This window comes from Aethalodelphis obliquidens, unplaced genomic scaffold, assembly GCF_003676395.1.
Source record: "Aethalodelphis obliquidens isolate GAN/ISIS:26980383/991018 unplaced genomic scaffold, ASM367639v1 scaffold17, whole genome shotgun sequence".
Lineage (NCBI taxonomy): Eukaryota > Metazoa > Chordata > Mammalia > Artiodactyla > Delphinidae > Aethalodelphis > Aethalodelphis obliquidens.
The window spans coordinates 727696-751442 of record NW_020837961.1 but is presented as its reverse complement, the minus strand read 5'-3'; positions in this window follow the sequence as shown (position 1 = coordinate 751442).

Genomic DNA, 23747 nt, shown 5'->3' with positions numbered 1-23747 from the left:
TGTTGACATTAATTCTGCCTGAAATTCCAAATCTGTCATGTCATGATGAGGGCTTTATTGAAGAAGTTTAGATTCAGCCATAAATTCTCCTAAGTGTTTAATAGTTTCAGGAGAGTTCCTGGTTAGGAAGGTGAAAGTGGCCACATCTGTGCTCAGCAATTTCTCTTCTTTGCAAAAAGGAATAATTAAAAACATTTCATATGGTATGCAAAAGAGAGTCACAAGGGCATCCTCACTTTTTACCATTTTTACAACAATGGTTTGAGAGTAACTATTTCCCCTGCGTCTTCTCACTTGGTACAGATTCTGTGGTAGAAACAGTTTCCAGAAATGTTGCATGGATGTACCATCCCCTCTAAGTGTTTCATGGACCACACAGGCCTCCGGTCCTATCTTGGCCTTAGGATTCTTTTGACCTCAGTTGGAGACTCTGTTAATTTCAGTATTTTTGTTGGATTGTTTTTATTATTAATGCCCATTGTTACATGTTTACAAAATGTGACCTCATTAACCTGCCTTGAAATTTACTCAAGTATGTGTTACATGGACCAAAGAAGTATCCTGTATGATGCTACCAGAAAACTTAAATCTTGTCTCACACTACCTGTTCAAACCTCTTCTAATTTTTCTTTCTCCTTGGATAAATTATACGGTAACTCCCATGAGTTTTCTGGTCACTTTCAGAAAATATTTTCCAGGGTCTTTGGTCCTCCCCCAAATCTCAGTGCAGGAATTAAAGTATCTGGTCCCATGTAGCAGTCAAAACTTCCAAATTCCTGTGAAAGTAAAAGGTATCCCCCATTATCCATGGGGTATCAGACACATACGTAAGACACCCATTATCCTTTACTCATCCTAAAGCACAGTGACCCTTGTTGAAGCCCCTTCGTCTTGTGTGTTAATGCTGGACTCCAAGATTGTATCATCAAGGCTATCATTTGCGCATCTCTAAATAGTCTCAAAAATTCACTATGTCTTAGAGTCAAACTCTTTAAAAAGATTTCTTCTTCTTTGGAGATAAAAGTTCTTGAACAAACCAGACAATGGAATCATTTTTAATAAATATTGATGCTAACGTTCCCTTGAATGTATTAGAGAAAAAGTGGATTAACATTATTGATCCGGGGACATTGATTCTTTCCCAGATGAGCCCTGAGCATTCTCCTTACTCTTTTCCACCTTCATCCCTCTCTCCTGACTCTTCTTTAATGTTTCATCTTGAATTTCCTTTTTCTTGCCCGTTTTCAGTTCAATTCTCTCTCTGCTCCAGGCTTTCACTCCGTCACTGAAGACTGTTTTCAATAGAATAGAGGAAATGAGGTAAAAGCACCTCACTTTTAAGTGTGTATAATTCTACTTTAAACCTCCCTTCTGTTTGTAACACTCCTATGAATCCTGTCCTCTGGGGTTCATATGCTTACTAAAACAATTAGACCTTGGAAACAGTCCAGAAGGAAGCGTTTGTCTAGAGAGGATTTGGGGACCTCGCATAAAACGTTCGCAGCCACAGGAAGCTCCCCTCAGCTACACAGCTGCTTCTTGCTTTATAAAGTGTGATGCTATTTACTTTACTCAGGACTTCAAGATTGTTTTTAATTTGATTTGCCTATTGAGAGCAATGCAATATTTAATCAGCCTCTGTTTCCTGATCTTCTTTTCTAACTCCTAAAGCTTCCCAGATGTATGCATGGCAGGCACTCACATCCTGTTACAGACATCAATATATTTCCCCCTTGCAGGTTGCTCTTTAAGACTGCTCCTTCATCCAGGACTGCAGGGTTCTGTACAGTGAGGTAACCATGGCTACTGTAAATTTCTGTTAGTTCCAATTATGTTTCTTTTTAGACAAAGTGCAAGCACCTTGTCTTCAACTTTCAAGGAGGCTGTCATCTAACACCAGAGGAAGCTGGTGACTTTATGTGAAACACATGTGGAGCACGCAACAGTCACCAATTAAAGAATGGAATGCAAAGCGGTCAAAACAGGGAGGGAGATACACACCAGTGCCTGAAGGAAAACAAAACAAAATGAAGTGGTAAGGAGAAAATAATGTGGTTTCAAGTCAAAAAGATAACTTCTCAGATCTTAAACAAATGATTCCTAAAAAATAATTCCACTTCCCCTAAGTGTAAAATCCTCTGAATGCTGAAGCTGAGAGATTTGGAAGGAGAGTGTGGACCACAGGGAAAAAGCTTGGGCATCTGAGAGCATTTACAAGGCACCAGAACCTTAATCCCTCCTTCCTAGAACAACTCCAGAGAGACTATCTGTGCAAAGGCAACTTTGGGGACAAATTACAGTTTTTGGAGATAACATCGTAGAAGCATAATCTGTTGGAACTGAAAGAATATAGAGCTCAATCAGTCCAAATCCCTACTTTTACAAAAGAGAAAACTGAGATATTCATTATTAAAAGTGTATCTGTCTTAAAAATATCTCTTAATTCTACTTTCTTTGTTCTTAATCTTTACTACTTGTTCCTGGCACAAAGTTTCAATATATATTCTTTCTGTTCTAGAGTGTTTTACCTATGCGTACATAGACAAGGTTCTACCAAGAACAAAAATTATTTTTCTGCAAACTTACCTCCCTCTCAAACTGCTCAATGTGAAATGTTCCCAGATTGAGGAAAATTTGAAAATTTAGAAAAAGATCTAATTATTCATTTGAATAAAGCTATCAATCTGTTTTCTCAGACTATTTTATTATGAAATAATTTTAAAACTTCTAGGTTTTTTTTTGTTTCAAAGAAACATTATACACCTATAAAATGTGGAAAAGACAAAAACTTTATAAAGGGAAGTAAAAGAAAACCATTCAGCACCCAACAATACATTTCGATGCAGTTTCTCCCACTTATTCTTACATTTATTGGAATAATTTTCAATATATAGGTCTGTAACCTACTCTGTCATCTAAACATTATCTTAGGACATCTTTCCTATGCCTTTTAATTAATGTTCAGTTTCCTTCAATAGCTGAATAAGATTTGATCATATGAATATGTCGCCTCCTGTGTGTGTGTGTGTGTGTGTGTGTGTGTGTGAGAGAGAGAGAGAGAGAGAGATCACCAGCAGCATTTATCCCAGTGATTTGTTATAACATATATAAATGATGGATTTTAAACATTTTCATGTACAATCTTTTCCCTAAATTTTAAGGAATTATTTCCTTAGAAGAGATTCCTAGAAGGGCTCAAAATGTACCACCATTTTCAAGGTCAAATTGTTTTCTATACACGTTGACCAATTTATGCTCGGCCACTAGTGTGTGACACTGGGTGTCTTAGTTTTGCCAGCAATGGGTTTTATAGATCATATCATTTGACAATATCAGACTAGAAAAGACATTGGTTAATTAGAAAAGCCAGTTAAACTGGGAACCATAAAACATATATTCACACCTACTTTATAAATTTTATATCAACTTGAAATGTAATATACACATTAACTTGCCTCTTTTTTTTGGTATGTGAATGAGATGTTTCATTTGGTATTATTAAACAAAAACATTGCTTTATAACATTGTAATTTCATATTTACATCTTACTGTAATAGTCAAATCTTCATCAGAGTTCTTTTCTTATTAATTTTTAATTGGAGTACAGTTGCTTTACAGTGTTGTGTTACTTTCTGATGTACAGCAAAGTGAATCAGTTATACGTATACATATGTATGCTCTTTATTGGATTTTCTTCCTGTTTAGGTCACCACAGTGCATTGAGTTGTGTTCCCTGAGCTCTGCAGTAGGTTCCCATTAGTTGTCTATTTTATACATAGTAGTGTATATATGTCAATCCCAATCTCCCAGTTCATCCCACACCCCTTCCCCCTTGGTATCCATACATTTGTTCTCTACATCTGTGTCTCTATTTATGCTTTGCAAATAGGTTCATCTGTATCATTTTTCTAGATTTCACATATAAACAATATTATGTGACATTTGTTTTTCTCTTTCTGACTTACTTCACTCTGTATGACACTCTCTAGGTCCATCCACATCTCTGCAAATGGCACAATTTTGTTCCTTTTTATGGCTGAGTAATATTCCATTACTCAGTGTATATATGTACCACATCTTCTTTATCCATTCCTCTGTCGATGGGCATTTAGGTTGCTTCCATGACCTGGCTATTGTGAATAGTGCTGCAATGAATATTGGGGTGCATGTATCTTTTTGAATCATGGTTTTCTCAGGGTATATGCCCAGTAGTGGGACTGCTGGGTCATATGGTAGTGCTATTTTTAGTTTTTTAAGGAACCTCAATACTGTTCTCCATAGTGGCTGTACCAGTTTACATTCCCACCAACAGTGTAGGAGGGTTAGCTTTTCTCCTCTCCAGTATTTATTGTTTGTAGATTTTTTGATGATGGCCATTCTGACTGGTGTGAGGTGACACCTCATTGTAGTTTTGATTTACATGTCTCTAATAATTAGTGATGTTGAGTAACTTGTCTCTTTTTGACTTAGAGCCAAAGGCTTTTATTTATCTCTTTGCTGTCATCTTTCTTGCATAAACTACACCCACCTTGCATCACTATGGTTTTCAGTTTTTGTTTTTCTAGAGTGAAGCAAGAAAGCAAGGACACTTATGATGCAATAGGAATGCAGAAACCTTGTGACATTTAAAGAAATTCATGACCCTGGGTTTTTATGTTGTCTCATCCAAAATGATTTTGACATGAATTGCTTTAGGCAATTCATCTTTACTCTTTTCAAAGCATAAAATTGAATAGATTAGTTAGCTGTAAAACGGGAGGGTGAAGACAGCTCTCTGGTCTTCATAAACTTTTTGTTTGGTGCTGAACATTTCCTATACGCCACTATTTGGGGAGTAGAAACTCATGATAAAGTACAGTCTAAGGAAGAGGTTAAAAATGATATGTTACTAGACCACTCATCTTTATATTATTGTAACTTGGGGCAAATGGCTGTTTTATTAGCTTTGAGTGTGTACACACTACAAGAAATTTTCCCTTTGTTCTTATCACCTATAAATACATGAAAAGCTAACTGCTAATAGATATGAATACTATTATGTACTGTAAAAATACCATCTGACACAAAATGCCATGGAACAAAACTATATATTAAAAGATCCACTATTCACCTATATTTCATTATGAAAATCTGATGAGAGAAGAAATTTGTTGCACTTGTAAGTAATCAATTTACGCATTTTCTCTGACATTTAAAAATATCAAAGGGGATTAATTTTTTAATTAAATATTGACAGATTAATGTAACAAAAACACATGTGTTATCCACAGAAACAATTCTGAAATTACTTAGAGGGATTGTTAATTACTGCCAGGAGAAATGAGAAACTCCATTTCAAAAGACATTTTGTCTATAAGCAGAAATTTTAGCTGTTAAGAGTAATTAAAATCTTTGCTTTACCGCTTAAGGCTGAAACATTCTATATTTTAAAATTTCAAATCACATATTTTGAAATTCTTATAGTATTAATCAAGGTTACCTCTTAGTGATAGAGAGATGAGGTGAAGAGAAACATAATTTTTGGTGTTATATAGATCCAAATTTTAATTTTATTTACTTTTCCCCATTTGGACTTTATGTGTACTGAACTCCAGATTTTAAATGCGTAATGGCAAATATTTTCTCAGTAAGATCTTTTAAAAAATACGTTCAGTAACTTATTTAACTACGAATGAATGGGAAAAAAAGTAAAATCATCAAATTACTTATTCTTAGGCATTTATTAGTACACATTTCATTGTTAATTTAGACTATTTTCTTGTAAAATTTTCCAGAATTGAAGTATATTTACCCAGATCTTTCTGAATCTGAAGTTCTGATAAATGTTCCCTTGACTTGCTTTACATCTATATTCTTTTTCACAATGGGAAGCTCTAGTATATTCTACATTTTTGTGTGTCCTATGACTCCTATCACCTTTTCTTTCCCCTGTTATCTTTGTGTAAACGTAAATAACAGGGTAAAATGAGAAGAACTTAGTGCTGAACTATAATGGGAACTAATTAAAAAATCTGTGTGATATATTTCATTAATTAGTGATACAGAATTATATTTTATTATGATTTAACAAGGGAAAAACTGTCTTTATAATGGGAAAATTCATACCTTTATTCTCTAAATATGCTATAGTATTGAAAACATCTGAATACTTTAAATAATAGATTTATGTTTTGTAATTGTATTAAGAGTGAATGGGCTTCTGTTTCTAAAAATGTATATGTAACTTCCATATATTTCTTCACTTCTATTGAAAGTATTTGGGTTAAGATAATTCATTATTGTTGAGAAATAATTGTTTAGAAGGCATAATCTGAGATTAGGCATTTATCAGTTAAATATGAATTTATGCAGGATCAAAATATCTAAAATTGTTTAAATATTTTATTAAATTTTATGTCTGAACTTCTGTTCATTTAAAAATATGTCAAAAAATTACTGACATAAAAATTAAAAATAAACATATCTGTACATAAGAACTTAAATTTTTATCGATAAAAACTCCTTTTCTCTATCGTGTTTGGTTTTACTAACTGTAATATGTGTGTATATATACAAACATTAGTTTGCATATATATACAAAATTTAAGTATGCAGCTATGTAAATAGGTATGCATGTAAATGTGCCTATATTTTAAAAATATAAAGTATTTATAGTAACCAAATATTTACTAATCAAATTAAAATATTTGATAATCACATATAATTAAACAATGTTGATGTATTCAAGTTTGTTCATTGTTCATGTAATAATTATAATCTTCTTGACACTTAGTTTTCCCTATGTGACAAACCCTACATTTATAATATATATAAGTTCTTCTCATTTTCATAGTAGTTATGAGGACATATTAAAATGAGAGTTTGGAAATCAAAGATAATTAGAAGGCAAGAAAGAAAAGATTTGAAGAAAAATGTATCAAATAGCTACCTTCCTTAAAATGTGTACATCATACACATATATAACAGAAAAACAAATCAGTAGACAAAGGCACAGAAGACATCAAACATGTTAGACATATAAATGGTTTATAAGGGCAGGATTAGTTTTGAACATCCTGAAAGAGACAGAATCCAAGTACCAGGAACATGCAAGCTCTCACCCAAGCCAGGCCTTAGACTTCACCCATGAGCTCCTGCAAGGCATCAGGTGGTAACATAACACACTGTTCAAGGTTCATGCACAGGTAACAGCTTTCCACTTCCCAGCAATCAGAGCCATGCAGCCGTGGGGATGAGAAAGGGTGCAGGTACACAGCAGATCAGGCAGGTATTCTGTACTTCAGCTCCTGAGGCTTTTTCCAGCTTAGAGACTGTGGATGAACAATGCCATTGTCAATTGCTCTTCTACCTTGGCAAAGACATTTGTGAACATTAGGGTTTCCAATGGGAATAACAGCTCAATCAATATAAGCTAGATCATAGAGGTATTGCTTTAATTCCAGAAGTTTTTCATATCAAGAGCGTCTCTTTGATCAGTGTTTCAAAGGCAACCTTACATAAAAGTCCTTCAGTAGTTTAAATTATATTTCCACTGAGCCTACATTTTAATTTCCGTTTGGAAAACAGTAATAAGATTAGCTGTTTGTTGAAAGTGCCCATTTTAGCCAGGCAAGTGTCTTATCTACTTTAATCTTTACAATAGCCCCGTAAGGTGGGTACATATTCAAAACGCAAAGTTTATTTTTTGAGGATGAAGAATGTGAAACCCAGACTTGCTCAAATTTACACAGCCGGCCAGGTCTCATGTATTATTGTAGCCTCAGGCACCGTTAAATCTACCTGTACACATGCAGAAACTGAGGTTTGACCCACAGCATTGAGATGCCAGCGTTCTTGCGGTCAAGCAGCAGAGTGAGCTGGTCGCTGAGACATCCCCACTCCAGAGTGCATCCCTTTAATTACTGCCCCTCCCCCTTCCTCATTTAGGTCTCCCCTGGGGAAGGGGAATTAACTCCAAATTGACTTGTCCGGCTAAGACACATCTTATATCTCCCAACGAGTCTAGTTAGTTTGTTCTGAATAGGAAATAAGCACACATTCGAACCTCTTCCTTTAGCACACCAGAACAGGAAGACTTACTGAAATGTCTATGAAAAAAGCATGAAAATGTCCTTAATTTTCTGTTGAACTGCTTACATTAGCAAGATTAATCACACCTTCAAATCTGTGCTGTGTTGTCACAACTTCAGAATTTTTTTCATAGATTATTTTAGCCAAATAATTACATAGGGTCGTGGGTGGAGTTTCTCTGCCGTGATTTATTTTTCTAAGGATAACTACAACCTGATAGAAGTATTTGGTGATGTATTGACTAGACCATTTTTGTCTTTTGATTTCCCCGTGGGGATGTGTTAGGGAAGGAACAAACTAGAAATATTAAAGAGTCTACCTTAGACGATCTACTTAAAACTTTTGGCAATCACCGTAAGATAATGTCCTAGCCATGTGGTTCAGCATCACTAGCCATCACTATAGTCCAATGCTTAAGGTCCTAAATGGTGTATGAGGTGCGATACTCAGGTAAGCGCTATGTTTGGATGTATGCCTCTTTCCTGGGAGTTACCCTGCATCAGCCATGAAAAGGATCCAAAGGCTTGGGTTTACTTGAAGATTCAGCAACTTCTGGACAACATCTGGCCCAGTTATCTGTGGTCAAAATATATGATTTATTCCTTCTTTTCCTTTTTTCTCTCTTCTTTCTTTCTTTCTTTTTCTTTCTCTCTCTTTCTCTTTCTCTCTTTCTTTCTCTCTTTCTTTCTCTCTTTCTTTCTTTCTTTCTTTCTTTCTTTCTTTCTTTCTTTCTTTCTTTCTTTCTTTCTTTCTTTCTTTCCTCTTGTTCTCCCTCCCCCTCTCTTCCTTTCTCTTTCCTACCTTCCTTATTTCCAGTATTCTTTGTCTTTCCTTATTTTTATTAAAATTTCAGGTTGAGATATGAGGATAGCAATAGTATCCTGTCAAGGCATTTTTATAAATGGATAATTTAGAAGTTTTTTATGTATTCCAATGAAACAGATATTTTTAAAAATTGTCACCTTTTTAACATTTTTCTATCAGTTTCTAACTTGTAATGAGAAAAATTCACTTCACTATGCCATTGTGAGTATTTTATATTTTTCATGCGCAGCAAAGGTGCTAAGTTGCCATGTGTCAGCATCTTGATCAAGTCACATGATAATAATACTGTAAGAGTTATAATAAAAGTTTGAAATTACAGCTCGAAAGGTAGGGAAAGCTGAGCCAAGAGAAAAGTAGTAGAAGCTTATGATTTGTCATTGATCTTGTACATCCTCGACATTTTTGTTGAAATTTTACTTAATTTATACCATTATTTTTTGGTAAATGACTTTTATGTTTCAATTTTTACTGTAGTATTTTTAATAGTGCTGAATACTCTTTTCAAAGGTTATTAGCATTTATTATTCTTGGAGAAATAGAATGACAGTATTTGTAACATGGTCTTTTTAATGATATTGATCTAATTCCACAGTATTGATTCTAAGTTTCAAAATTCTGTATGCACTTTTATTAGTAGATTTCTATATGTATTTTTTAATGCTTCATGACTCCTTCTACTGTTGGCTGATTTATCACTGAATGTCTAAACCAGCTCTACTGATGAATTCAATTTGTATTTGTTTTCTAGTTTTTTTTCTACTGGAGTATAATTGCTTTACAATGTTACTTTCTGCAGTACAACGAATTGAATCAGTTATTTGTATACATATATCCCCATATCCCCTCCCTCTTGGACCTCCCTCCCACCCCCCCCATGTCACCCACCTAGGTCGTCACAGAGCACCGAGCTGAGCTCCCTGTGCTATTCAGCAGGTTCCCACTAGCTACCTATTTTACACATGGTAGTGTATTTATGTCAATTCTAATCTCCCAAATCATCCCACCCCCACTTCCCCCCCTTCACATCCACACGTCTGTTCTCTATGTCTACATCTCTATTCCTGCCCTGGAACTAGGTTCATCTGTACCATTTTTCTAGATTCCACATATATGTGTTAATATATGATATTTGTTTCCCTCTTTCTGGCTTACCTCACTCTGTATGACAGACTCTATGTCCATCTATATCTGTACAAATGACCCAATTTCATTCCTTTTTATGGCTTAGTAATATTCCATTGTATATATGTGCCACACCTTCTTTATTCATTCATTTGTTGATGGACACTTAGGCTGTTTCCCTGTCCTGGCTATTGTAACTAGTTTCTTATATTGAGGTACTTTATTACAAACTCTTTAGAAATCATATTTCTACAAACTGGAGGCATACCTGACATATCATAGAACCTGTTAAAGTAGAATGATGATTTTATTGTAATATCCTATTTAACTCTTAGGGCTATACATTAATTATACAGAGGTGTTTTAGTTTAATAAGAGAGACTAGTTCTCAGTTATTCCATTGACATTTTAATTTAATTTTGGATTATTTAAAGTCATATCTAGATTAGAATAATTTTTGATAGAGGGCATGTACATTTACATTTTGAAAGATATTTTGGACAAATCTAGTTAAAATTAAAATTGAGTCCTAAGTAAAGGTCACATACTGTAAAGTAGACTAAGGTGCTTTTTCTTGAATATGAAGTATTTGATTCATAAGAAATGATGTCACCAAACATGTTAAACAAAAATTAAAAAAAAAAATTCCAAAAGCCCAAGATATGACTTAGATGCCAATCTCCATTTTATTCTTACATTTAATTTGAATTTTGATAGATGCTGAACTATCCAAACAGCAACATTTTTATCATCTTATTTCATAATAATAAAATACATAAGAAATTATTTTCAAAAGTTTAAGAATTTGAGGCATCTGAGAGGCTTCTAAAACCTCAGATAAATTATACAGCAGATTGGTTATTGTGTGCAATTGTTCCAAAGTATTCGTTGTGAAATCAGCTTTCGATGCTGAAAAGTTTCCATAGCAACAGGAGGAATAAAAAGATCTCTGCTTCACTAGTCTTTAGTTCTTCATAAAATACCTTCTTATTATGCTTTCAGAAATACATATATACCTCAGAAAAATAATTACCATTTTTAGAAAACTGATAGATTTACGTGCATTAAGAATGGTTTCTTTGTGCCAATACAAACCACACAGGTTTACCCTTTCTTGTCTGTAAGAATTTCTATGTTCCATCTTTCCCCTAAATTTCCTCCATAACTTGCCTTCTCACTGGTCCACATTCATTTCTTCCTTCATCTTAATTCAATACAACATCACAAGATTATTTCTATAGACACTGAAAAAGCTCTTAAAAAGATTCAATATACATTCATAATGAAAACTCTAAAGAAAATAGGAATGGAATTATACTTTCTTAACATTATTATGTGTGTATCTGTACTTATATCTATATCTATCTCTGCTACTCTTTGGCATTATAGTAGAAATATTATTAGCCAGGACAATTAAATAAGGGAAGGAAATCAGTTGGAGACATAAAAATGGGTAAAGACAGAAGAAAACTATCTCTATTTGCAGATATGATGGTCTAGGTAGAAACTCCATCAAATCAACACTGAAACTAACTCAGATATCAATGAATTGAGTTAGCAGTATATAAAATTAACATAGAAAACCAGTAATCCTCATATACACAAAGAATAAACAGAGGATACAATAGCAAAGATAATACCATTTAAGATCGCAACAAAGAAGAATAAATATATAGAGATAAATTTCACAAAAAGTGTGCAAAATCTATACAACGAAAAAAAATTTTAATATTTAAAATATATATGGATAGACAAATAGAATAATAGAATAGAAAGTCCAAAATTAACCTCAAATACATCTGGAAATTTAATGTACGACAAACTGGCACTTCAGTTCACTGGAGTAAAGATTGACATTAATAAATGGTGAAGAACAACTAGGTCACCATTTGGAAAAAGTTAAAATTATATCTCACACCATACATAAGAATAGACTATGTATCTAAACGTAAAAAATGAAACAATGGATGTATTAGAAAGAAACATTGGTGAATTTCTCTTTAGTTTTAGTGTTGGAAAAGGCTTTGTAAATGTGATTCAAAATCCAAAGGCAATAAAAGAAAAGATTGTTACATTTGACAACATAGTGAAAAGGAAATGCTTTTCACTATGAAGTATGATGTCAGCTGTGGGTTTGTCATAAATGACCTTCATTATGTTGAGATGTGTTCCCTCTATACCAACTTTGAGGAGAGTTGTTACCATAAAAGACTGTTGAATTTTGTCAAATGCTTTTCCTACATCTAATGAGATAATGAGATGATCATGTGATTTTTATCTTTCCTTTTGTTAATGTGGTGTATCACATTGAATGTTTTGTGGATAATAAACCATCCTTGCATCCCTGGAATAAATCCCACTTGATCATGATGTATGATACTTTTAATATATTGTTGAATTCAGTTTGTGAATATTTTGTTGAGAATTATTGCATCTATACTCAGCAGAGATAATGTCCTATAATTTTCTTTTTTTGTAGTGTCTTTGTCTGGTTTTGGTGTCAGGATAGTTGTTGCCCTGTAGCACGAATTTGGGAGTGTCCCATCCTCTTTAATTTGGGGGAACAATTTGAGAAGAATAGGTATCAACTCTTCTTTAAATGTTTGGTAGAATTCCCCTGTGAAGCTGTCATGTCCTGGACTTTCGTTTGCTGGGAGTTTTTAATTGCTAATTCAGTTTTACTACTAGTGATCAGGCTGTTCAGATTATCTATTTCTTCCTGATTCAGTCTTAGAAAATTGTGTGTTTCCAGAAAAGTGTCCATTCCTTCTAGATTGTCCAGTTTGTTGGCAAATAACCGTTCATAGTATTCTCTTATGATTTTTTTGTATCTCTGTGATGTCAGCTGTAATTTCTCTTCTTTCATTTCTTATTTTTGTGTACTCCTCTTTTTTTATCTTAATGAGCCTGGCTAAACACTTACCTATTTTGTTCATTTTTTCAAAAAAGCCCCCAATTCTTCACTTTATTGGTCTTTTCTAAATTTTTTGGTCTCTATTTTATTTATTTCCTCTCTGATCTTTACTGTTACAATCCTTCTGCTGACTCTGGCCTTTGTTTGTTCTTCTTTTTCTAATTTCTTTAGATGGTAGGTTATGTTGTTTATTTGAGACTTTTCTTGTTTTTTGATATAGGCCTGTATAGCTATAAACTTCCTTTGTAGAACTTAGAACTGCTTTTGCTGCATCCCATAGATTTTGGAAAGTTGTTTTTATTTTCATTTGTCTCAAGGTATTTTCTGATTTCCTCTTTGATTTCTTCATTGATCCATTATTTTTTTAATAGCATGTCTTTTAGTCTCATGTGTTTGTGTTTTTCCCATTTTCTTCTTTTAATTAACTTCTAGTTTCATATCACTGTGGTCAGAAAAAAAGCTTGAGATAACTTCTAGCCTTTTAAATTTGTTAAGATTTGTTTTGTAGCCTAGCTTGTGATCTAACCTCATGAATGTTCCATGTGCACTTGAAAAGAATGTGTGTTCTGCTGTTTTTCTGATGGATTGTCCTGTAGATATCTAGCACATCCAACTGCTCTAATGTGTCATTTGAGACCACTGGTTCCTTATTGATTTCCTGTCTGGGTGATCTGTCTGTGGATGTAAGTAGGGTATTAAAGTCCCCTACTGTAATTGTATTATTGCCAATTTCTCTCTTTATGTCTGTTAATATTTGCTTTATATATTTGCCATATATATTCATATATAGATGTGCCTATTAGGTGCACATATGTTAAGAAATGTTATATCCTCTTCTTGTATTGATCCATTTGTCATTATATAATGTCTTTCTTTGTCTTTTGTTATGGACTTGGCTTTGAAATCTACTTTCTCTGATATGAGTATTACTACCCCATCTCTCTTTTCATTTCCATTTACATAAATATGTTTTTCCATCTCCTCATCTTCAGTCTCTGTGTATCTCTAGCTCTGAAGTGAGTCTCTTATAAGCAGCATATAGATAGGTCTTGTTTTTTATTCAGTCAGCTACCCTATATCTTTCAATTGGAGGTTTAACCATTGATATTTAAGGTGATTATTGATATATATGCACTTTTTGCCATTTTGTTACTTGTTTTCTGGTTATTTTTGTAGTTCTCTATTCTTTTCTTCTTTTAGTTTCTTCCCTGTGGTTTGATGATTTTCTTTAGTAGTATGCTTGTGTTCCTTTCACTCTGTTCTTGTGTATCTCTTGTAGGTTTTTGATCTATGGTTACCATGGAGTTCATATATGCTGACCTATAACTATATCTACTTGTTTTAAACTTGTAGTTATTTAAATTCAAACACATTCTAAAAGATCTACATTTTTTACTTCCCTCCCCCACGTTTTGTGTTTTTGATGCCATATTTTATGTCTTCATGTCTATCTCTTAACTGTTTATTGTAGGTATAACTGATTTTACAGTTTTTGACTTTTAATATTTGTGCTAGCTTATTTAAGTGGTTGATTTGCAGCCTTTTCTATATATTTGCTTTTACTAGTGTGATTTTTCCTTTCCTATAGATTTTTACTTTTTTTCATGACCTTTTCTTTTCCAATTACAGAAGACCCTTTAACACCTCTTGTCGTGTAGCTTAGTGTTGATGAACAATTTTAGTTTTTGTCTGAGAAGTTCTTTGTCTCTACTTCAAATCTGAATGATAATCTTGCTGGGTAGAGTGTCTTAGGTTGTAGTTTTTTCCCTTTCAGCACTTTAAATATATCTTGCCACCCCATTTTGGCCTGCAAAGTTTCTGCAGAAAACTCAGCTAATAGCCTTACAGAGTTTCCTTATGGAGTTTTCTCTTGCTGCCTTCAAAATTCTCTATTTATAGTAAACCTTTACCATTTTAACTATGATGTCTTGGTGTGCATCTCTTTGGGTTCATCTCATTTGGACTCTCTGTGCTTTCTGAACCTGGATATGTTTCCTTCTTCAGGTTTGGAGAGTTTTCAGCCATAATTTCATAAAATGCATTTTTCTAATTTCTCTCTCTCTTCTCCTTCTGGGACCCCTATAATGCAAATGTTTGTATGCTTAATGTTGTCCCAGAGGTCCCTTAAACTGTTCTCAATTTTTTTAAATTTGGTTTTCTTTTTGATATTCTGATTGGGTGAGTTCCATTATTCTATCTTTCAGATCACCTATGCATTTTTCTGTATCACTTAATCTGTTGTTGATTCCTTCTAATGCATTTTTATTTGCTTGTTTAATTTCAGTTATTTGATTCTTCAACTTTGACTAGTTCTTTTTTACATTTACTAGTTCCCAATTTAAAATTTTACTGTTTTCATCTATTCTTTTCCCAAGTTCATTTAACATTCCTATTACTAATGCTTTGAACTCTTTATCTGGCAAATTATTTATCTGTTTCATTAGTTGTTCTTTTTCAGGGATTTATTCTTGTTCTTTTATTTGAAACAAATTCCTCTGTCTTCTCATGTTGTTTAACCTTCTCTGTCTTTATGAAATTAGATAAAACAGTTACTTATCCTGTTATCGAAGTGGTATCCTTGTGTGATAGCATTCTTATGCAGCCTGCATGTGCCCAGTGGCTTTGGGGAGAGCTGGATCTGTAGTGAGCATGGGTCACATATTCCCCCAGGGTGTGCTGGCAGCTCTCACCTTGGTGGGAGGTGGGGCTGGAGATGGAGGGCCTAGAGCCCCAGGCAAGTATGATCTGTGCTTTGCCTCTGCTCAGTGGCCGTCACAGCTTGCTTGTCCCAAGTTGCTGGAGCAGAAGTCCTGAGGGTCAGGTCCACACTGGTTCTACTCCTTCTCTGTGTGTGTCTCCCCCTCTCCCAGCAATTGCACCTTTGCCCCAGTGGGGTGCCATGGCAGAGCAAGACGGGGTGCATCCTGCACTTGGTCCCAGCACACCAGCCAGAGCTCCAAACTGCTCCTGATCTGCTGCCTCTACGAGTACCAGCATTGGCCATTCTTGCCCAATTTAGAGGCAGTGCAGGGTGTCAGCCATCTCCATCGCCCGCAAATGCACACCCCCCTTGGCAACAGGAACCTTTACCCTAGTAGGAAACTGCACTGGAGCAAGAGGGGCTGGAGCAGGCACCCGGTGTGGACGAGGGCATGTGCTGGGGTGGTCACAGGAAACCACCCAGAGCCCCAAGCAGTTTCAACCTGCTTCCCCTGCATTGTTCCTAAGAGTAAGCATGCTCTCTTCAAGAGCAGAGTCTAGGGATCTTACACTCCTCCTGTAAGTCCCACTGGTTTTCAATCCAGCTAAGGGCACTCATCTTCCTGGTGTTGGACCCCAGGGCTGGGATGTCCAGTTTGTGATTTGAGCCCCTCTCTCCCCAGGGGGGACCTCTGAGCCCATGTAACCCCACCTTCTGTGCCCCCTCCTGCAGGCACAGGTCCTGATCTGATTGTTTCTCCTCCCTTCCTCCCTGATTACATGTGGCTCTTTCTTCACAGCCCTGGCTGTGAATGAGCCTTTCTGCCCATCTCCAATTTGTTTGCAGTGACAATTGTTCCTCATGTAGATGTAATTTAGTTGTATCTGGAGAGAAGGCAAGCTCCTTGTGCTCCTACTCTGCCGTCTTGATACTCTCCCCTCTGTTTATGTTTTTTTCCTTGATATTACTTTATTTACAATAATGGAATTTGTGAGATTACTCTCATGGTTTGTTTTTTTCTAAATAACATTCATTTTTTCCAGGTCAGTTCGGTAGGCTCCTCTTTTTCTGAGTCCTGAAGTCCTTCCTCTCACTCCATAGACAGAATCTCTCTCTGGAGTTTACATTTAAGTCCCTTCAACTTGCCTAGTAGGTTTATCTACAATTCCCTTTGTACCTTCCATATTATAAAATTCTTTTTTCCTAATAATTCTTTTTGCAACCTCAAAAAAGTTTTGTTCTTTGCTGCCTTATGTGAGTTTTTCATTTAGTCATCCAATTCACTTCCTTATATAAATGAACTATAGAAATATATTGATTTTTGGCCATATGAGTGCTTCTCTCTTTAAGATTGCACTAAAGTTCATGACCAACTGGTAACTGTGCTATGATGTCTGTTTGTCTCACACTCACTGGGGCATTTACCTTTACTGTCTTCATACATGCTGTGTGTCTTACATCAGTTTTGGGCCTTCTCTGTTTATTGACTCTTCCGAAAGGATGTTAGTGTAGAATTAGGGATGCCATTAGACTTACTTTCAGGCCACCAACTGTTAAGTCAATTATGGAAATTCATGGCTGTCTTTCCTTGGGACTTGCTAAACTCATGTATGTTCATGAGGCCCACAGAGCTTCAAGTCCAAGAGGAAAAGACTTTCTTGCTGGATCGTCTGCTGATTGTTCTTTAAACTGCCTGTGTGGGACATCCTTCCAAATAACTACCAGATTTAATGACAGATTCTTGATTTTTATCTGAAATACTCTGCATACTTTTATACTTGGTTCACGCTGGCATATGCTGACCATAATAAAACAATCATTTTTAAATTTCTCCTGCAAGGCTATTGTTCTTCTAGTCCTAGATCATCAATTTCCCACATTTCACAATAAGAAAACCTCAGTCACATGCACTTCTGGACATCAGAAAAAATAGCAACAATCGCACCATTCCTGAATACAGCTGCTGTCTTCAAGAAGTGTCTGTTGAATTAGTAGACAAATAACATATCTGCTTTCCACATTCAGTGACCATCACCAGTAATACTAGTCTTCTTTCCTGTCATGTAGAAACTGATTCTCCCTAACTAACCTTCCAGTGTATTGGTTAGATTCTGCTACGTTATGCTGCAGTAGTAAACAATCTCAAAATCTCAGTGGCGAGCAGAAGCATAGATATAATTCTCACGGTCGTTACAAGTAGGCTAAAGACTGGCCCTCACTCCGTGTTGCTCTACTGATGGATCCGGGCGAGATGAGCCGCCAACACCTAGGACAATCTCGGCACAACTGAAAGAGCAACGTCAGAACCACTTGCTATCGCATAAATTTCTACAACTATTTCTTGGCCCCCAGCTGCTACTTGGCTCAACCTGACATCTTGTGAGAATGGGCTCAGTAGGAGAAGGGATACTTCGACAATAATACCACCTAACGCACTTGCCCTCTTGATAAAAATATTTGCTTTTCTTCCCGTGAACATAAACTATTCTCACCCCCTACTCAGAGGAGCTAACCCCAAAGCCACAGTTCCAGGATTTGTGATCATCTGAACATTGTCTCTACATGGATCTTCTTTATCTATAAACCTATTAACTATACAGACGGTTTTCCTTCTTTCCCCACACACACCAAAAGCAAGGGTTGAACAGATCCAGAACACCCCACTAAACACTCCTTTCAGGAAGAGAACCATGGAGGCCCAGGGCCATCCCTAGGACATAGCAAATCTGGAAACCCATGGGGAGGATGTGCAGGTCCTACCCCAAGGGTGGGAAATGTCCCCTCCCTGGGAGGGGCTCCACGGTTTTCCCTGGCTTTTGACTCTCTCTCCTAGAAGACATTATCTTCCTCTTCCACAGATTAGAAAACATTGAGGAACATGCTATTTTGGGTGAGTGCAGAAATGTTTAACCTGACTCCTGTTTATTGAAGTTTGGGGAGATGGAGCATCGAAAAGGTTATTTTAAGTCTTAGACAGTCTGCCTCTTTTAATTCAGGCAAGTGGTTCTTTTGAAAGTGATACCTTCTCAAAAACTTTGTTGAATTTTTGTCTCTGTTATTCACATCAGTTCTATGTGTCCATAACCTCGCTCACAATTTTTACAAGATATGACTCGATTATAGGCTTATTAAGTTTTCAATTTATGGATGGTTCCATATATTGCATTCCTAACTCTGGGTGATTATGTGTTATTCATTTTTCAGTCACAGTCTCCCTTTGATACCTTGTCACTAAAATCCTGAAATATTGAGTTGAATATCAGTCGCAGGTCTTGTATGAAAGAGTATAAGGTATGGCAAGGACATGCATGTGTCTGGCTTAGTTCTCATCTCTGCAAACTGGCTGTAATTGCATTTATAACCTCCTTCTTCCAGGAACCAGTTCATTCAGTCTGTAGCCTCAGTCAGTATCTTATGTAGTGAAGTGATCTTAACCTCTTCACCTGGTCAGGTGACCTGAACTATCTTTTTTTCTAAACTTTTTGATATAATTCAAATTTACAGAAAATTTGCAAGAATAGTACAAACAACTCCTATATATCTTTTTACTCAGAGTTACCAGCTATTTTTGTTTCATTTACTTTTTCATCATCTCTCTCTCTATTTATGTGTATGCACATTACATTTCCTGGACTATTCAAGAGTTAAGTTGGAACTTTATGCCCTTTTATCACTAAACACTTTAGAGGTCTTTTCTAAGAACAAGGACGTTATCTTGCATAGCCTCAGTACAATGATCAAATTAGGAGATTTGTCATTGATAAAAGACTATCAGGTGATCCAAACTTTCAGTCCTTGAATTCCCGTGTCATTATTGGTCTTGCTTCTTTGACTTTTTGTATTTTACCATTAAGTTTTACCACAGGATTGGCAAATTCTATTAGGTGTCTCAGAGAATTCCCTGGATTCCAGACCCCATTCAGAATATTAACTCTTTCACTGCCTGTTGGCAAAGCTATTCACAGAGGTTAAGTCTGTTTGATGGGATTGTGGTTGACATACTTTGTGTGTGTGTCTATGTGTGGTTTCACAAGCTTAATTGTTTTCATGAGCAAGTGGCAGTAATATAATTAGAAAAAAACAGAATTTTAAAATAACACACCACTACAGAATAAGTCATGAGCCAAAAGAAAAGCAAAATTGCAAATGTGGCAGCTTATGGTCTCTCTCTCTCCCATTGTAGCGTTTCCTCCTATAACTGTGTTTATCGCCACTGCTAGGGTCCCTCCATGCACCTCCTGTCTCCTGCCCCTTCCCTCCCCACTCAGACCCAGCCCCGCCCAGATTTTCTGGGACTTCGCTACTTATCAAATAGTAGTTTCCTTTTTCCATTCAAGAATGATATTAGGCTGCATTTTACAAAAGTACTTTACATGCTTGATCAAGTGACAAAATATTTAAGGAAACTGAATTAAGTGAGTATATGTGTTTCTCTTTCATGAATGGTGCTCATTGATGGTAGAGAAGAATATGTAACTTGTAAATGAAAAATTAGACATATCAAGAGAAAATCGGGTTAATTAGATTATGTTATACCTCTGGGTCCATATCCCAGCTTCCACAGTTATTAACTCTATGACCTGGGGTAAGCTGCTTAACTTTTGTTTCCCATGAAAATGGAATCACAATTATGCCTACTTTGTGAAGTTTTTTTTTTTTTTTTAAGAATACATGAGATAATCTGCAGAGAAAAGAAGAGTTCAGAAAGTAACTGCACACAGTGAGCACTTATAAATGTTCGGTTTAATGACCAAGTCGCCTACCTGAGTCTATTTAGGGCTGTAAGTTAGTTTGCTCTGGCTTTCTAGTGCTACCTTAATCACAAAACTGGTCTCAACAAGTTCAAGGGGGAGCAACGTGGGAATTATTGTTAAAATAGTACATGAAAAATATTTAAGAAGTGGGATACAGTGTTCTGGAAAATGGATTTTAAGATGCATATGGTTTAATGTCATGATCCAAAGTCACTTTTCTTTCTCCCTGTGCTTGCTGGTTTCTTTCACAGGATGGGGCAGAGCTGGTCCATACAGGTTCAAGGGCACCTGAGCAGCAGATGGCATCGGGTGAGACTTCCCAGGAGCCACCATCTCTCGTACAAGCTGAAGGTTATCTTGGGAGCTGGGAACCTTTGTAGGTGGGGACTAGTTAATGGGCTGGTCATTTGCCATTTAGATTGTGCAGATGAAGGGCCAGAAGTATGCAAAGGTTAAGGATGGGGCCAAGGTTCAGTTATGATTCAGTTTATTGGGCTATTTAACTTTATCAGAGAAATTACAAAATAAATTGTTCTTATCATGTACCCATGATAAAATGATGGCCCAGAAGGATTGCTCTTTAAAATGTTTTGTTTTCTCCCTTGAGATGAGCTTGACCATGGCCAAGTTCACTTCACTATTCTTCCTTAACTATTCTTAACTATTCTTCAGATGAAAATTAACTTAATTTACGGGTCTGTTTTCTTTTTTAATTGAAATCATTCGTCAATGACCCTTATTCTTTGGTCCTCAGTAATCATCCAGCTACTCACCTCTACCAGTACCCCAGCCCCACTTTGCTTTTGTGGGTGGAATTCCAAACTGACACTTCCCTGAATCCTCAAAACATTCCATCTATGGCCCGAGGGCTGCTTCTCCTTTTGCTCAAATAATGTCAGAAACATTTCAAGATTCGGCTAAAATTCTTCTGTTTTAAAAATTCTTTAGTGAACAGTTACTCTCTGTTTTGAACTTGTGTACTTAATTCCTTTCCTACTAGTCCCTTGGTTTGTTTGAATTTTGCTTCCAACTTGTTTTTCTAGGGGCTGTAGAAGCAAACAGAACTGCATTACTGATAGTTTTTGCCATGTCAAGCAGTTTTCTCTCATTTCACTATTGCGTCAATTTTCTAGCTCAGGAAATAAAACCAAATTAAGATGCTGTTTTCTTCTCTTCTGTCAATTAATTTATTTTTCTTCCAATGGTATCACATCCAAAGCCTTTATATTATAGTTAGTATCTTCAGTATGAAGAAGATGATAGAGAAAAAAGAAAGAAGTGGAAAATGTAAAGGAAGTATGACTTAAAAAAATAAAAAGTTTTTGAAGAGGAGAAAAGTCAGATAAGGAGAAGGTGGAATTTCCTGAATATTTCCCTACCAAATGGCCTTAATAACAAATAAATCAATGTAATGTTAGCAATAGCTACCCCAAATCAGAGAGGAAACAAAACCTAAAACTAATGATTATTTTCAAATTTAGTTATTGTTATCAATGTTAATAACTGTTATCACAAAACTACAGTAAAATGGAAAATAAAATCCAGAATGATTTTAATTAATTAGTAGCATTTCCCATTTATACACATATAATGAATGATGGAAATAGAAAATAATTTTTTGGCATATACCACAGTAATAAATTTTGCAGGAAAAAACAATCAGTGGGCAGAAGTATGATGAGAAAAAGTATATTTGTGCACTCTATTTGTGCCTCCCCCCAAAATACTTTCTAATTATCAATAGAAAAACTGTAATTTTACAGTAGAGAATCCTGGCTGATACCACTTTAATCCAGCTTTGTGTTAACAGCTCCAGTAATGAGACAAATATGTGTCATATACCCCTTAATATAATGCACTGAGGAGAGCACAGAACCAATTCTCTGGTATTTTTGTAAAAAAAATTGCAACTTAAACATAAACATGAGGAAATATCAGACTAACCCAAATGAAAGAAGATATACAAAATTACTGGCCTCTAGCCTTCCAAAGTGTCAAGTTCATGAAGGACAGGATGGCTGGGAGCTGTCACAGATTGGAAGATGCTGAGGACAGCAGATGACCAAATCCAGTGTGTGTCCTGATTCAATCCTGGACCAGGGAAAGGACATTAGTGGGACAAATGGGAACACTTGAATAAAGTTTGTAGATTAGTTAATAATGTGTTATTACTGTTACTTTCCTGGGTCTCGATAACTGTACTATGACTTTATAAGATATTAGTCTTTGGGGAAGCTGGGTAAAGGATAGATTGAAATTATTTATAATATGTTTAACCTTTTTTGTAAGTCTGAAATAATTTCAAAATAAAGTTAAAACAATGGAATAGTGGAGAGACAGCTTTTATAAGCATGTGATATCCAATTAAGAATTTGAATGTTTAGATAAATTCAGGATCTCCAAATAACATTTTCAGAAATGGCCTCTTTCTTATTTTATTACTTACAAAGTAGCAAAATATGTGTCCAGCCAGCAACGAATGAACTCATGTGGTGTGTATTTAACTAAAGAAGGTTACATAGTTTATGGAGTGTCTGTGGGTGATCTTGGACGGCACGTGGTATGCCTTCTGTGTTTATTTTGAGATTATCTTGTTTTCTGCATCTAACACCAAATTAGAAGCTTAACATTTTATTTTCATCCCAGAAGAAAATATAAAATCCCTTATAATTAACAGCAAACTGATGTGAGACCACTTGCCTGTCCTTTTGTCCTAATCTCTTCCTAAACTAGAAGACACACACACATACCCCCAAAATACAGTTTCTTGTTATTCAAACTATATTATGAAAGGTGTGACACTAGGATTTTTCACTCAGACTGACTCAAAAGGAAGATAACAAACTATTTTTACTCAAAAAAAATGTTTTTAAAGTTGGTAATTACTTCCAAAACTTTACATTGTAAAAATCCTACAATGTAGTTACAATAATAAATTACTTTTTGTAAGTAATCTGTATCTAGGATAACTCTCCAGCATATTTCTTTTTATTTTTTACAGTTTGAGCAATGGGATTCAGATTTTATAAGAGTAAGCAAAATAACCCTGAAAAGTGTCTTGTCTGGAGGGCAGGAGTAAGATGGCCACTCACTCTTTGACAGCTCCTCTCTCATGAGGTGGCATCTAGACCCCATTTGTCCATTCTTGTGTTTGAAGGTATGTCATGATGGTTTCAAAGTCTGATTCTTTAGAGTTTCCACCCTTGAAGTCTAAGCCACCATGTAAAAGAGCAACCACCTACTGGAGAAATGATGTGAAGAAACTATGGGAATACATGCAGAGGCCCCAGGGGCCAACTCAGCCAACTTTCAATTCACGCCCACCAAAGTCTCTGATGTAAGCAAAGCCTTCTCGTACCCT